An 18,139-nucleotide genomic window follows, 5' to 3' on the forward strand; every position below is an offset into this window, starting at 1 on the left:
TTGTGGTTGGTGCAAAGGTGTGCCTTATAGCTTTTAATCTGTTTTATGGTGGTAAGCAGATGTGTCACAATGCGGACAAACTTAAGCTCTACATTTCAAAGAAACAACATGGTCTCTTTTTTATTATATCCACAGGACAAAGTGACATGAAAAATTGGACTTCAAAGACATTGTTGTTGTATCAAAAGGCAAACCAAACTTATGATTCATGTGTAAAATAGGTTTTGTCAAACAAAAGGGATCAATGTAATAAAACTTCTTTTATCTTAAACTTCTAACCTCAAAGCTAGTGAAATGTTCCCTATTAGACCCCGAAGGTTTTTGTAATAGATAAATGAAACTTAAAAGATCCCAGTAAGGAATTGTTATATCTATTTGAAATAGAGCGCATTCAATTTCTCCCACTATAGGCTGAAGGGGTGCCATAAAAACAAATCCACTGAGATTTTTTTATCTTCTATAGAATTCATTGTTCATTTTACTCCCTCATAAAACAGTTGAACAAACAAGTCACTACCGTTACCACCACCACTATGTACTATTCGCTAGAAAATGAGACAGACTTTTACGATGATTCTTTGTCTTCTCTCATCTTTCAAACATCTTATTTTGTGTTGCACTAAAATTCAGCTAGCCGGACCCCTGATGGATAAATTAAAAACTGCTGTCCACTACAACATTTCTATTAACTAAGTCATTTGATATTGGCCGTGCTCTACGAGGAGATTGACTCAAGTTTGCTTTGCTTCACGAACTCGATCCAAACTGATTTAATCACTAATGTAACAATTGAACGCTTCTTTAATATTTTGAATAGTGACAAGGCCGCCAAGCTTTTTTTATATTGATATTATTTTGAGTGGGTATGGTCATTTAGACAATAATTCAAATGACTTGTTTGTAAAATTTATAATAGACAAGAAATTCAAATTCTGAAAAAGATTTTTAGAGCCTGCAATAACACCAGAGACAAGTGTTCTAGCAAAAAAAAACAGTTTATGTTTAACAGAACGCATCAAGTCATTGTCGTTTATTTTGAAGCCTATAGTAAACTTGGCGGAAACTATAATATGAGCAACATAAATATAATAAAGTCCACACCGAGTTAGCTGATTGAATCGGCTTGTTCCTCAGTATTTGGTTTTCTTCATGAACAGAATATCTCATGTATTTGCAAACATGTGGGTAACTGTGTAGTCTCTGAACAAGAGGATCTGCAGAAAAAATTGACGTCCAGCTTGAGCGATTAGTAACCAGTGAGTTCCTGGCTGGTCTGTGTTGGATGCGTTCACTATCAAAAAGTATTGTAACGATTCAAAATTGTATTAAATGCTAAGTTAGAAGGAAAATTGCCTCTAATTTTTTTTCAAATGCTTGCATCGGTTAACTAGTTAAATAAACTGTTGATTGTACATTTTATTTTCCGATTCAATTCATTAGTCTGTTTTTAGCTATTTTTTTATCGGAACGCACGTAAACTGTTGTTGCACGCTCTCCCATGAAAAAACTCCAAATTTCCCCAGCGGTGCTCCAAACTTCAGATCTATTGGAATGTTGGAATTGGTCAATTCAGGATGAATAAAGTCATGTAAAGCATCCTGAGTAGATGTGAGATCAAATTCCAAATTATAATGCTTTTGATAATTAGCCAAACTGATTCCTTGGCTATTGTTAAAAACAAAGTCTAGAGCTTCCAATATATTATAGTATATTCTTTTGTTATCAGTCGTTGACACAGGTGTACCTGCAATTGGTAGACAGTTTCGGTAAACAATGATTTCATTCAGCTGAACTTTGCGATAATGAAACGGGTTTGTTCAGTTATCACTCAAGTATGCTGTACTCGAGCTCAATGACAAAATCATTCGACGAACTGGCTCTTTGGCTAAAACGTCTTCTTTTCGCCAGCTCTGCACACCAGATGTGGCCCAAAGAATGATTGGTGAAACTTCCATATAATTGTATTTTGCGGATGTTTTCAACAATTTTTTCTATCGATGATAGCACGAAATTTGTTACTTTCTTTTTGCGTATATATAGATATATAGCTTAGTCTCAGCGATTTTAACTCGGTTATGTTTATCTTGATGCTCAGACATAATAACAAAGTCATTAGGAGATTGTCTCAGAGAAAGCTTTTATTTAACACCGCTGAAGAGATGTTTTTTTCACATGAGAAAAAATCTACCAACAACGTTATCAAATAGACGGAATTTGTTTGATGCAGCTACGATTTTCTTACGTTCTGCGACATCTTCAGCTCGCCCATTACCACCATCAAAACCTGTTGGATTATCTTCATAATAATAACCCTGACAAGCAAGCCATGTTTTCTTTGCATCAGTACCGTGTGAAAATTCGGTCTCAATGAAACGCTTATGAGCAAAATTGGCATTAGTTGTTGAAATTTTTCTCCATTCAGAGACATTGTGCACTCGGAAAATGAAGATAAAAGTGGATCATTAACCAAATATGGGATGTCTTGTTGTGCTGCCTCTGTAGTATGAGTTCACAGCACCTTAGCATTATTTTGAACCATGCTTGCTACAATCTCCAAGCGAATTCGTTGATGATCGCTTAAATTGTTTCTATCTCCTAAAACTTCCAATTCGAGCATGGGATCATCAGGTGAAAAAGATGGACAGATTTTTTGTGGACCGAGTGAAGATGGACCGAGTAAATGCATTTTAAAATGTAACGAGTAGAGCAGGGTTTTCAAATAAATCTAATGAGCTGTGAGCTTCTTCAGTTGGTAAAAAAATTCGAAATCATTTCGTACTTTAGTGAAAAAAATTTGAGTGACTTCTCAGTGGAGTTTGTTTCTTTTAAATTAGAAAATTTGTTCTATTGTTGTTGCTGTTTTCTTCTGTTTTCTGCTCATACGAGACTTATTGGGTTCAACTACAAGTTGTTTTTTGGTTGTGTTTTTACCGTGTTTTGCAAGGCGTGTTTTATTGTTTTCCTGGTTGCTATGTCTATTAACCCGGATGCTGCTTGAACAAGTAATTCTTTTCCAATGCGTTATATTTTTTTGCTCGATAAGAAATCAAAAATCAAAAAAAAACTAATCTTTGCACTGAGCTTTTTGCGGGCTTATTATTGAAAAATGTTTCTGAATGTCGAGTTACGATATAGCGGTGCAGCAAAAATTGGTTATTTCAATTTCAGCTCAAAAATCTCTTATTTTGAAAAATTTTGCTTTATTTTGTTTTGGATGTAGAGGAACTATATGATAGCTTGTGTTTTTTAATCTGCGAGAGTTCACAGAGAGAAAGAGAGTTTCTACGGTGTGAATTTTGATATAAGTTTTTGGCCAAATAAGCCAGTATTTCTGTTTCTAAGCTGTGTTCTTGGTTTCCGTGTTTCTGGTGTCAAAAAATGTTCGTTTGAAAAATTTGGTTTTCAACTAAAACTGGACGAAAACTGATGAAAAACATATGTTCCCACTGAAATTGAATACAGATAACAGGAAACTTAGAAAAAAAACTTGATTTAAAAAGTTCGATAGATTGAAAATTTTTAGTAATTATTCGGGTTTTTTTTTCAAATCATTTTTGTCAAAAGGTAATCAGAAACTTGAACAGTAACTGATTCTCGTTAGTTCACTTGTCTCAAGTCTTGTTTTTTGCCGAGAAGGATTTAAAACATAAAAACAAAAGATTTGATATGTTTTACTTTAAAATCAAAACCTTGCTTTAGTTGTTGCGAATTTCAACCTACTTCAGATATCAATTTACCATTTAGTTCTTCTGTATCAGGTTACGCTTGCAATTACCGAGCGTTATCACGTCGGAGTATAGATTTTTTTGGGTTAACAACTAGTTTAACTAAATCAGTTGAGTCATTTATGATGCTGATGTGCTCAAATTAATGAAATTTCATGTTTGAAAACCGTATACTAAAAATCACTGCATGAAATATCTAGAACAACATTGGATGCAAACTTAAAGAGTTTTGCAATCAATTTTCTGCTGATGGTTTTTCAGCTTCTTGGTTGTCGACTTAGTTTCCAAATTATGTAGTCTACTTTGCATACGCTACTGATATATCTATCACAGATTCTATATGGGCGATCCTTGATATTCTTTTTAAAAATGTTTTGTAAAAGATTTTGGCTGAGTGTTACTTTCTTGTATGTCGGCTTCAAATCTGTAGGCTTATTTACCAATTTTTAATTGTGTAAAACTCAGCTGCAAAAAAACGAAGTTATTTTTTTAAGGATCTTAGCAGCTTCGACAATTTTTCCAGTGGGTTGCCTTTAAAATCTAAGGTCCGCTGTTTCCACAGTTTGAGTCCCGGTTGAGCATTGTTTAGATTAAAGTAATCTAAAGTTAGCAATTTTTTTCGGTTAATTTTTTGTCGGATTAGTTGCCACATTGCGGATTATTGTTTTGCTATTTTTTTGTTACAAAATATGTGAAGTGAAAATGAATTGGATTATTATAAAAAGGGATCAGAAGACAATTAATAAACGATAAACGTCTCCTTTTTTACAGTGAAACCTAAACTACTATTCAATTTGATGGGCGAGGAAAAAACAAATGTTAGAGACAAGGTTGCAAAAGATAAGTTGCTTGCAATTCTTTTTATTGTTTCAACGAGATTTATTCTTGACTTGTAACAATAATTTTTTTGGGCTTCTGAGGGACTTGTAACGCAATTGGTTAAAGCGTGTCTAATTACCCTACTCTACAAAGTCACTCCAAATCAATTTGAGCCCAGCAAATCAGCATCATATTTTTTACTATTCATTTGTTGAACTTCGAGTGTAACTTTGTCTTTCAATGTCTTCGAAATATTTACAAAAAGGCTCATTCGGAAAATTTTGCGGTTGACAAAGTATAACTAAGTAAAAAAAACATATTTTTCGATAATTTTTTTACAAATCAAAACCAATTTAGAAAAAAAATGAAGCAGTAGGTTCAATCAGTGTCTTAACCTTGCACAATTGGTTTAACAGAATGAACTAAATAAATTTTTTTATATAGGGGACGACAGATGACTTTTGGTTATTTAAACAGATAGTGTTAATTTCATTGGAAAAAAAGTAAAAACAGAAAAATTCTTGTTCTTTAAAAACGTTGTTCATGCTCCGATCAAATGAATTGTGATAGAAATAAAAATGCGAGTTAAGTTTTTCTCAATTAATGGAACTAATCTAAGAATTTCATTTCTCTGCTTAAGTTTTATGTGAGACGAGCATGTAGCAGAAAGTTTTAAAACATTGATTATTTTTCTTATAAGCTTGCCAAACGTTACCGGAAACTTTCTGCTAGGGTAGCGACATATGCAGTGTTAGACATTTATTATCACTAGATGCAAATTTTTTTCTCAGGGTTATTTTTTATGTATACCTTGTTTGCTTTTTAAGCTTTCAATTACAAAAAAAAATGTTTTTTTTTTGAAAATTCAACTTTTCTTGAATTTAGTTTTAAAAGGTTTATGATATGACATCTTACTGGTTCGCTCAAAAGATTGCACAACAAACTTGTGTGTTGTATTTACACAGCTAATTTTTTTTTCAAATTGCCATTCAGAAAAATGATTTATTAGGAACTCAAATCAGCAATTTTACGTCTAGCTATTGAAAAAAAAATGAAAAACTGTGTAGTTGCAATATCAAATTAAAAAGTAGATAATGGAAATTAAAGTCCAGACAATTAAAAAACAAACCAGTTGTTCGAAGGTTACTTGCATAATTTAAGTTTTTTTTTTGTTGAGTTTTTATTTCCGAAAACAAATATTAACGAACTTGGAGCTTAAATACTTAGAACCCATTTATTTAAAATAAAAAAATTCCAATGTCTTGAGTCGTATTCTAATCAAAATTGAAAAAATGCAAAACTTTGATACCGCCCGTTTTAAAAACTCTTGCTAAACACAAGAAAAGTAGTTTGATATACAGTTTTTTTTGCAAGTAGAGTTTTATAACCCTTGAATAAAATAATAACTTTTTTAATTTTCTGCATGACATTTTATTTAGTTTCAATTTCAAGGTAATGTGTGTACAGTCTAAGCAAAAGATTGACATCCGGGAAAAAAAGGGAAACAAGTTGATCAAAAAACTAACTTACTACACCATAATTAACTTTTCTCTGACCACTCTTTTTTATGTTTTAGTTTTTGTTCAATTTCAACTGTATCTATATTTGTAACTAAAACTAAAAACTTTATTGTATTTCAAATAGAACTGAAACTAAAACTGTCAACATAAATTTTTGTCGACAATCAAAGTCTTTTTCTTGCTTAATTTCTTTAAAAACTCCACCATATTCAGTCGGTTTTATCCATCATTACCCGATTAAACAGTCATATGTAAGTAATTTTAATCAAAATACTTTGAATCAGAGTTTATCAGATTTTTAAAAGTAGTAGCACTTCCCTTATTTATAAACATTTTGATTTGTTTTTGTTTCAGGAACACGGAAATATGGCGTTCAACTGCAACAAATGTTCAAAACGCTACACAACGAGACAAACATTGAATGATCTTTTGAAAAGGGAACACTCTATTGATGCTAGGAAACCAAAATCTACCAAATACGATTGTGGACATTGTTCTTCTACATTCAACCAGTGCTCTAGCGCTTTCCGTCATCTCAGAGAAATGCATCATTCGAAAAAGCCGTCAAAATGTTTATATTGTCCAAAAATCTTCGCGGAACACAACAGTTTGCCAGAACATGTTTCGAGAAAACATGACATTACTCTACCTAAATTCGACCCCGAAGACGTTCCTAACATTCAATTTCAAACCCAACGGCATGCAAAAAAGAAATTTTTTCAGTCTTATTGAGTGGATGTTCACAAGAAATTAGATCTCCTTCAATTCATGCAATCAAGTTGCAAAGAAATTCAATCATTTCTGGTTTCAAAAGTTATGGATCAAGGAGCAATAAATGTTCAGTTTTCGGTGTTTGCAAAGTTGGTGAACCTTTAGGTGAGACTAAAGTTTCCTGTCATGCCAGTAGTTTCTCGAAAACAGTTTTACTGTCATTGAGCAATGATGATTACTTTGAAATGGTTGACCAAATGGTTAGCACCTTACAAGTATTTTGCAGTAGTGGTAGTGGGTTTATTATTGAGTCTCTTGATCATCTGGATATCAACATCAACCGATACAAACCTATAAAGGGTAGCAGTTTTGTCCCTACACCTCCAAAGTTTTTAAACAACCATTTTCTTCTGAATATCCAGAATAAAGATCAGATGTGTTTCGCATATTCAATTCTAGCTGCTTTAAACCCTTCCAAAGCACACACAAGACAAGATCCAAAAAACTACAAAAAACTCCTCAAACAGCTTGATTTAAGTCACTGTCAGTTTCCGATGTCTCTCTCCGATATCCCAAAATTTGGGCATGGTAACAGTTTAGCAATCAACGTCTTCGGCTTAGAGCAAAATGAAAAAGTTCCACTGTTTCTGTCAAAACATCAAAAGAAACGAATTAATTTGCTGCTAATTACTGACGGTGTGTTATTTCATTACTGTCTCCTTACCAATTTCAATGCGTTTATGACTAGACAGTACCCATGTAGCACAAACAGAACGAAATTTTGTGAACGCTGTCTTCATGGGTTCTCCTCACTCAATCGGTTGACTGAACATTTAGATCTATGCGGTGAACATGATGCCATTTCAATTAAAATGCCTTTGGAAGGTAGTAAAGTCCGCTTTAAACACTATTTCAAAACATTAATGTCTCCTTTTGGAATATATGCCGACACAGAAGCGTTATGTTCCAAGCAAATCACATGCGGAAGCGACCCCTCAAAAGCAGGCACAACAAAACTGGGAGATCAAATAGCTTGCTCTTTTGGAGCATTACTGGTTGATAGGAGTACAAACACTTACCATTACGAGTTTAACCGAGGGCAAGTTAGTATCGCGATTTTCTTTGATTGGGTTCGATCTGAAGCCAAAACAATCTCACAAAAAAAGCAAAGCCATAAACAGCTTGTAATTTCTGAAGAAGAACGAAAACTTCTGTACGCGACTTCAAAGAAATGTGTTATTTGTGATCTAGAGCTTGTGGATTATGAAATTGTTCATCATGATCACGCAACTGGCAAAATTTTTGACTTGGCTCACAATAAGTGTAATCTACGCCAAAAGACGCAGTCTTTTACACCCGTTTTTTTCACAATTTGAGTAGATATGATTCACACCATCTGATACAAAACCTTGGCTTAAAAACTGACAAAAAACTATACAGCAAAAAGAACAAAAAATTTCCTCTAAAATTGACAGATGAGCTGAAAGGAAATGTTGTTTCAGAAGCAGTTTTCCTAAAATCTAAGGCCTATTCCATTGCATATATGGAAGGAGACTCACTCAATACAAAACAAAGTGCGAAAGGTGTAAATAAAAGCGTTAAAAGTACTCCTCATCATGCAAAACATAAATCAGTGCTGTTAGAGGTTACATCAATAAGAGAATCTATGAAAACATTCGTAAGCAGGAATCATTTTTTATCCATCGATGATGTCAACAAGATAGCATTATCAGCTTTCGATAGCAAACGATTCTACGATAATGACGGAATTAAATCTTTGGCTTTCGGTCAATTCAGAACCGGACCAAAATCAAACTATACAAATTGTGCCAAGAGGCTTCACGTAAGCAAGCAAATTTTAAAACTGAACGTGAAAATTCCTGCCTGACCGACTCAGACCACGATTCGTTTTGTTTAAAAGAAGGCGAAGTTTTCGATTTATTAGACACAAACAGCAATGAGGATTGTAGTGATTCAGCTTTTTAATACACCTCTGGTGATGAGGCTGATTTTGTTTTCAAACCCCCTGATCCTGGATTAAATCGTACCGCTGAGGAAAGCATTGATGAAGATAATATAATATATTGGAATGCGCCTGTATTTGAAAATTCATACATGAAATGTTCATACATAGATGATGAAGCCGCTGAAGCTGATTTAATGCCAAGAAAACGATCGAAATATACATGATTTATTGCACATGCAGCTTAAAGAGTTCAGCATAGGTTTTTAGAGATGTAGAAGAGTTGAGACAACAAAACAGAAAATCGAAAAATGTTTATTTATTTAAATCGCTTGATCTAGTTATAAAGCAGGTTGAAATAATTTTATAATTTTAGTAGGTTTGGTGTGATGTGTTTTAAGAATTGTAGCGTTTTAAATCTCATTTTAAATTTTGATGCTTGTGATTTATTCGGAAGACTTTTTTTTCTAGTTCTGTCTTAATCATTAGTAGATTAGATTAGCAGACTAGCGAGATATTAGTACTGTGTAAGACAACTAAAAATTTTTTAATACTTTTGGATAATATCAAGATAGATCGTGAGCTTATCTAAACTTTTCCTAAACAACCTTAAATGCATCGGTTATGTACGGCTCTCCTGATTAATTATCACTTTATTTGTTGGTTCCTTTAAAGAAAGCTATACGAGGAGGTTTGAACGGAATCGATGAAAAACGTTTAATGAAAGCCAACAACCATCATCTTGCGGATTACAAAAAAAACCAGCCGTCTACTTACGGACCTTTTGTTGACGTAGTAAACCTTTATCGCGGCACTATGATGAAAGAGATGCCAGTTGTTTCCTTTAAATGGGTTGAGAAAAGCATTCAAAGTATTTTAAACACATCAGACGATTCAGACGAGGGATATTTTGTGATGGTGGATCTAAATTACCCCAAAGGCTTGCATGATTTGCACAACGATTTTCCATTGGCTGCTAAAACATTCAAAATCACAGAAGAATATCTTTCAGATTATCAAAAGAAATTTCATCACTTGGAAACGAAAACAGAAAAACTTATGTAGACGCTATTTGACTAATTTAATTACGTTTGCCATTACTCGGTTCTTAAGTTTTATGTAAAACAAGGGTTACAAGTTACAAAAGTACACAAAACCCTACAGTTCCAACAGTCCAATTTTCTGAAACCTTACATAGAGTTGAACACAAAAAAAAAGACAAGAACTCGAAATTTCTGAATTTAAGAAAAATTTCTTTAAACTGTTGATCAACTCCTGCTTTGGAAAAACAATAGAAAACTTGAGACGTCGGAAAAAAATGATAATGGTAAGCAACGAAGAGCAAGCAAAGTTTTACTGCAACAGGTTCAATTTTAATAGATTTAAAATTTTTAAAGATGACATGGTGGTAGTTACATTGCTCAGAAAGACTATTTGTTGGAACAAGCCTATGTATCTGGGTGCAGCTGTCTTGGATGTTCCTAAACTACAATTGTACAAGTTTCATTTTGGGCAGATTGTTCCAAGATATGGAAAAAACGCAAGAGTTTTATTCAAGGACACGGATTCGTTTTTTTATGAAATTCAAACTGCAGATGTTTATGAAGACCTAGAAGAAATGAAGAACTCAGTGGATTTTAGTTCTTATCCAGAAAATCATTTCCTATACAACAAAAAGAAAAAAAAATTCTCTAAAATTGACAGATGAGCTGAAAGGAAATGTTGTTTCAGAAGCAGTTTTCCTAAAATCTAAGGCCTATTCCATTGCATATATGGAAGGAGACTCACTCAATACAAAACAAAATGCGAAAGGTGTAAATAAAAGCGTTAAAAGTACTCCTCATCATGCAAAACATAAATCAGTGCTGTTAGAGGGTACATCAATAAGAGAATCTTTGAAAACATTCGTAAGCAGGAATCATTTTTTTATCCATCGATGATGTCAACAAGACTGCATTATTAGCTTTCGATAACAAATGATTCTACGATAATGACGGAATTAAATATTTAGCTTTCGGTCATTTCAGAACCAGACCCAAATCAAACTATACAAAAACGTGCCAAGAGGCTTCACACAACCTAACTTCAACTTCACTTCAACCAAACAATTTTTAAAACTGAACGTGAAAATTTCTGCCGACCGACTCAGACCACGACTCGTTTTGTTTAAAAGAAGGCGAAGTTTTCGATTTATTAGACACAAACAGCAATAAGGATTGTAGTGATTCAGCTTATTAATACACCTCTGATGATGAGGCTGATTTGTTTTTCAAACCCACTGATCCCGGATTAAATCGTACCGCTGAGGAAAGCAGTAATGAAAATAATATAATAGATTGGAAAGCGCCTGTATTTGAAAAGCCATACTTGAATTGTTCATACATAGATGATGAAGCAGCTGAAGCTGATTTATTGCCAAGAAAACGATCGAAATATTCATGATTTAATGCACATGCAGCTTAAAGAGTTCAACCGAGCTTTTTAGAGATGTAGAAGAGTTGAGACAACAAAACAGAAAATCGAAAAAAGTTTATTTATTTAAATCGCTTGATCTAGTTATAAAGCAGTTTGAAATAATTTTATAATTTTAGTGGGTTTGGTGTGATGTGTTTTAAGAATTATAGCGTTCTAAATCTCATTTTAAATTTTGATGCTTGTGATTTATTCGGAATACTTTTTTTTCTAGTTCTGTCTTAATCATTAGCAGATTAGATTAGCAGACTAGCGAGATATTAGTACTGTGTAAGACAACAAAAAATTTTTTAATACTTTTGGATAATATCAAGATAGATCGTGAGCTTGTCTAACCTTTTCCTAAACAATCTTAAATGCATCGGTTATGCACGGCTCTCCTGATTAATTATTACTTTATTTGTTGGTTCCTTTAAAGAAAGCTATACGAGGAGGTTTGAACGGAATCGGTGAAAAACGTTTAACGAAAGCCAACAACCATCATCTTGCGGATTACAAAAAAACCAGTCGTCTACTTACGGACCTTTTGTTGACGTAGTAAACCTTTATGGCGGCACTATGATGAAAGAGATGCCAGTTGTTTCCTTTAAATGGGTTGAGAAAAGCATTCAAAGTATTTTAAACACATCAGACGATTCAGACGAGGGATATTTTGTGATGGCGGATCTAAATTACCCCAAAGGCTTGCATGATTTGCACAACGATTTTCCATTGGCTGCTAAAAAATTCAAAATCACAGAAGAATATCTTTCAGATTACCAAATGAAATTTCATCACTTGGAAACGAAAACAGAAAAACTTATGTAGACGCTATTTGACTAATTTAATTACGTTTGCCATTACTCGGTTCTTAAGTTTTATGTAAAACAAGGGTTACAAGTTACAAAAGTACACAAAACCCTACAGTTCCAACAGTCCAATTTTCTGAAACCTTACATAGAGTTGAACACAAAAAAAAGACAAGAACTCGAAATTTCTGAATTTAAGAAAAATTTCTTTAAACTGTTGATCAACTCCTGCTTTGGAAAAACAATAGAAAACTTGAGACGTCGGAAAAAAATGATAATGGTAAGCAACGAAGAGCAAGCAAAATTTTACTGCAACAGGTTCAATTTTAATAGATTTAAAATTTTTAAAGATGACATGGTGGTAGTTACATTGCTCAGAAAGACTATTTGTTGGAACAAGCCTATGTATCTGGGTGCAGCTGTCTTGGATGTTCCAAAACTACAATTGTACAAGTTTCATTTTGGGCAGATTGTTCCAAGATATGGAAAAAACGCAAGAGTTTTATTCAAGGACACGGATTCGTTTTTTTATGAAATTCAAACTGCAGATGTTTATGAAGACCTAGAAGAAATGAAGAACTTAGTGGATTTTAGTTCTTATCCAGAAAATCATTTCCTATACAACAAAAAGAAAAAAAAATTCTCTAAATTTGACAGATGAGCTGAAAGGAAATGTTGTTTCAGAAGCAGTTTTCCTAAAATCTAAGGCCTATTCCATTGCATATATGGAAGGAGACTCACTCAATACAAAACAAAGTGCGAAAGGTGTAAATAAAAGCGTTAAAAGTACTCCTCATCATGCAAAACATAAATCAGTGCTGTTAGAGGTTACATCAATAAGAGAATCTATGAAAACATTCGTAAGCAGGAATCATTTTTTATCCATCGATGATGCACATGCAGCTTAAAGAGTTCAACCGAGCTTTTTAGAGATGTAGAAGAGTTGAGACAACAAAACAGAAAATCGAAAAAAGTTTATTTATTTAAATCGCTTGATCTAGTTATAAAGCAGTTTGAAATAATTTTATAATTTTAGTGGGTTTGGTGTGATGTGTTTTAAGAATTATAGCGTTCTAAATCTCATTTTAAATTTTGATGCTTGTGATTTATTCGGAATACTTTTTTTTCTAGTTCTGTCTTAATCATTAGCAGATTAGATTAGCAGACTAGCGAGATATTAGTACTGTGTAAGACAACAAAAAATTTTTTAATACTTTTGGATAATATCAAGATAGATCGTGAGCTTGTCTAACCTTTTCCTAAACAATCTTAAATGCATCGGTTATGCACGGCTCTCCTGATTAATTATTACTTTATTTGTTGGTTCCTTTAAAGAAAGCTATACGAGGAGGTTTGAACGGAATCGGTGAAAAACGTTTAACGAAAGCCAACAACCATCATCTTGCGGATTACAAAAAAACCAGTCGTCTACTTACGGACCTTTTGTTGACGTAGTAAACCTTTATGGCGGCACTATGATGAAAGAGATGCCAGTTGTTTCCTTTAAATGGGTTGAGAAAAGCATTCAAAGTATTTTAAACACATCAGACGATTCAGACGAGGGATATTTTGTGATGGCGGATCTAAATTACCCCAAAGGCTTGCATGATTTGCACAACGATTTTCCATTGGCTGCTAAAAAATTCAAAATCACAGAAGAATATCTTTCAGATTACCAAATGAAATTTCATCACTTGGAAACGAAAACAGAAAAACTTATGTAGACGCTATTTGACTAATTTAATTACGTTTGCCATTACTCGGTTCTTAAGTTTTATGTAAAACAAGGGTTACAAGTTACAAAAGTACACAAAACCCTACAGTTCCAACAGTCCAATTTTCTGAAACCTTACATAGAGTTGAACACAAAAAAAAGACAAGAACTCGAAATTTCTGAATTTAAGAAAAATTTCTTTAAACTGTTGATCAACTCCTGCTTTGGAAAAACAATAGAAAACTTGAGACGTCGGAAAAAAATGATAATGGTAAGCAACGAAGAGCAAGCAAAATTTTACTGCAACAGGTTCAATTTTAATAGATTTAAAATTTTTAAAGATGACATGGTGGTAGTTACATTGCTCAGAAAGACTATTTGTTGGAACAAGCCTATGTATCTGGGTGCAGCTGTCTTGGATGTTCCAAAACTACAATTGTACAAGTTTCATTTTGGGCAGATTGTTCCAAGATATGGAAAAAACGCAAGAGTTTTATTCAAGGACACGGATTCGTTTTTTTATGAAATTCAAACTGCAGATGTTTATGAAGACCTAGAAGAAATGAAGAACTTAGTGGATTTTAGTTCATATCCAGAAAATCATTTCCTATACAACAAAAAGAAAAAAAAATTCTCTAAATTTGACAGATGAGCTGAAAGGAAATGTTGTTTCAGAAGCAGTTTTCCTAAAATCTAAGGCCTATTCCATTGCATATATGGAAGGAGACTCACTCAATACAAAACAAAGTGCGAAAGGTGTAAATAAAAGCGTTAAAAGTACTCCTCATCATGCAAAACATAAATCAGTGCTGTTAGAGGTTACATCAATAAGAGAATCTATGAAAACATTCGTAAGCAGGAATCATTTTTTATCCATCGATGATGTCAACAAGATAGCATTATCAGCTTTCGATAGCAAACGATTCTACGATAATGACGGAATTAAATATTTGGCTTTCGGTCATTTCAGAACCGGACCAAAATCAAACTATACAAAAACGTGCCAAGAGGCTTCAAACATTCCAACTTCAACTTCACTTCAACCAAACAATTTTTAAAACTGAACATGAAAATTTCTGCCGACCGACTCAGACCACGATTCATTTTGTTTAAAAGAAGGCGAAGTTTTCGATTTATTACACACAAACAGCAATGAGGATTGTAGTGATTCAGCTTTTTAATACAACTCTGATGATGAGGCTGATTTTGTTTTCAAACCCCCTGATCCTGGATTAAATCGTACCGCTGAGGAAAGCAGTGATGAAGATAATATATTAGATTGGAATGCACCTGTATTTGAAAAGCCATACTTGAAAGGTTCATACATAGATGATGAAGCCGCTGAAGCTGATTTAATGACAAGAAAACGATCTAAATATTCATGATTTAATGCACATGCAGCTTAAAGAGTTCAGCCGAGCTTTTCAGAGATGTAGAAGAGTTGAGACAACAAAACAGAAAATCGAAAAAAATTTATTTATTTAAATCGCTTGATCTAGAATTAAAGCAGTTTGAAATAATTTTATAATTTTAGTGGGTTTGGTGTGATGTGTTTTAAGAATTATAGCGTTCTAAATCTTATTTTAATTTTTAATGCTTGTGATTTATTCAGAATACATTTTTTTTTCTAGTTCTATCTTAGTCATTAGCAGATTAGATTAGCAGATTAGCGAGATATTAGTACTGTGTAAGACAACAAAAAAATTAAAATACTTTTGGATAATATCAAGATAGATCGTGAGCTTTTCTTAGTTTTTTCTAAACAACCTTAACTGTATCGGTTTCGGTTATGTACGGCTCTCCTGATTAATTATTACACTACTATTATAGTTTTAGAGTTATACTAAAACCTATGGAATCGTAGGTTCTGGCATGCACTGGTCTTCTTTTCTTCAGTACTAAAAAAAATTTGTGGCTAAGTCGGTCAAGGTTAATGAGATTTGAATTGTTTTGTCAAAAAACAACAACCCGAGGGCGTAGTTTCTGGCATGCACTGACTCAAAATATTTCAACTACTGCGTACTTTCTAAACTGCTTCACACATCTTTAATTTTGACATTTTAATGCAAAAAAAAACCTAGCAAGTCTTTAAATTGTTTTGATTGATTGTTGTTGCAAAAAATGAGCCTTGTATAGTTTCCTGCTTTTTGTTTACAATTCTATATTCGTTTTAGCTCTCCACGGTTTTTGCTATGAGCTTATTGATTTTTTTGCAAGAAATTAAGGGAATTGGCCCATTGGGGTCATAGATAAACAACAAAAGTTGAAGTTTGATAGTGTTAGTAAGATTATTTAAGTAACGTGGAAAACAATTTATGCGACTTTCGATCAGTTTAGACCCATTCATTAAGCTACCATTTCTAGTGTCTGTTCTTTCTAACGAAATAGATTTTAATGTTTTTTTAAAATTTAAAACTAGTTACCTGTCAACCCATTTAACCAATGTTTTTAATTTACATTCTCAGTATAAATAACTATTAGCAATTCAAAACAACGCGTAACTTTTCTTGTGTTAAAAGGTTGTCTTTTTGATGAGGTTTTGAATTTAAATTTTTTGTTTTACCTACTGAGAAAATTTTCAGCTTTTATGTCGGAACCATGTTGCTAGTAGCTGAACAAGCTAGGAAAAACTATACTGAAGCTGAATATAGAAGTGAAGTAACATTCTCATCTCTTTTTCGACAAAAATCTAGACTCTTTGGCCTTCGAAAGAGGGGCGGATTTAGGGGGGGGGGGGGGGGGCTGGGCGGACGCATTTTCCTCAGGAATTCGGCCCCCTGCCGACCCAAAGGGTCTCCACTTTGGTACTTTTTAAGAAATCCATTTTTGGCCGACAGACCCTAAAATTTTTCTAAAGGAGCCCAAAAATGTTTTTTTTAACCTGTTTTTTCAAAATTTTTACTGCGGCGCAGAAAATTTGGCCAAAACAGCGGTTTTATGCTGCTTTAGGAGAGCTCGGAAAATCAATTTGGTCGACCTAAAAAAAAGGTCGTCAAAATTTTCGAAAATTTTGAAAATCCGCCCCCCCCCCCCTCGAAAAAATCCTAGATCCGCCCCTGCTTCGAGAAATTTTTTGGAAGGGGAGGGGGTGCTTGTTTTGCTTTATCGTTTTCATCTTTTATAACTCTGTGCCGCAAGTCTTCTGAACATGTTTTTGTGAAAAGTACTTTTTTCGGGTTTCTGGCTAGTCTTATGTTTTTGTTTGAAATTTCGTCAACCACTCATTAATGTTCAAAGCTGATGTTGCGATTTCTAATTCCCAAGTGGAGCTTTTTTTATATATAAATTTGTGGTACCGTGTAGTACTGCTGCCACAGTAACCTCTGAGAATAGTGCTATTAATTATTCTGTTATGTATTGTTATTACTATTCAAGGCCGTTTATGCAGGCCAAGCGCAATAGTCATTTAGGACATTGCTGTTGAGATAGAGACATGAAAAGACAAGCATGATCTCAGATCTAAAATAAGACAAAGTTAGCAGTCTAAATTAAAACGTTTTACTTATTCTGTTTTACAATTACTTGAGTAAATCCAACAGTTATCACATGGCGCAGCCAGCAGGATTCCTGTCCCAAGACAACAGAACGGACATGGGGATTCCAGTATTTTGGACAACCGCGAACTCTGACCCTCCCTGGAATTTTAGGATATGGCTAGATCAATTTTTTTTGGCCGTAACCGTGAAGGAGAGTGTGGACCCGGAACTTTTGTTACAAGAACCAAAAGAAGTTCTGTTAGAACAGTTACCAAGACCTGAAACTCCAAGGGAAAACGAAAATGCACAAGCGATTGCTGATAGAGAAGCCAGAGACCAACTAGCTAGAGATAAAATTAACCTGGAAAATGAAGAAAGAAGAGCTAGAGGTCCAAAGGTTGGTCACAACGTATACTACAACGAGGTACAGAAAAGAGTCGCTTCCAGACTATTCCTGGCGTTGGGTACAGAAGGTAAGAAGAAATTCGTCCAAAAGAACCCCCATGTGGAAGTGTCAAAGTTAGAATTTCGAGAGATGGTGGCCTTGGCGAAAGTGTCATTTGACAAATCACAGAGCGTTACATATGAACGTTATAAACTATTCAATCGATCACAAGAAACTGGAGAGACACTCGAGGCATTTCATGCAGCACTAACTGCACAAGCAGCAAAAGCTGAGCTAGGAACACTGGAGGATCAATTAGTGCGGGACCTATTCATCTCGAAAATGAAGAATGTGGTATTACAAGACACATTGACATTTGAAACATTTTCACCGGAAGAAGTACTGAAACGAGCGTTAAAGTTTGAACAGAGTAAACAGACAACTCAGGCGTTTCAGAAAACTAACGCAACAACTGCAAGTACAGTTCAAATAAATGGGGCAGCGAAGATAAAACAAGAACCCATAATGAGTATCGGTAACAAGAATGCTAGCGGAAGAAGACAAGC

Source organism: Symsagittifera roscoffensis, chromosome 1 (assembly GCF_963678635.1).
Source record: "Symsagittifera roscoffensis chromosome 1, txSymRosc1.1, whole genome shotgun sequence".
Lineage (NCBI taxonomy): Eukaryota > Metazoa > Xenacoelomorpha > Acoela > Convolutidae > Symsagittifera > Symsagittifera roscoffensis.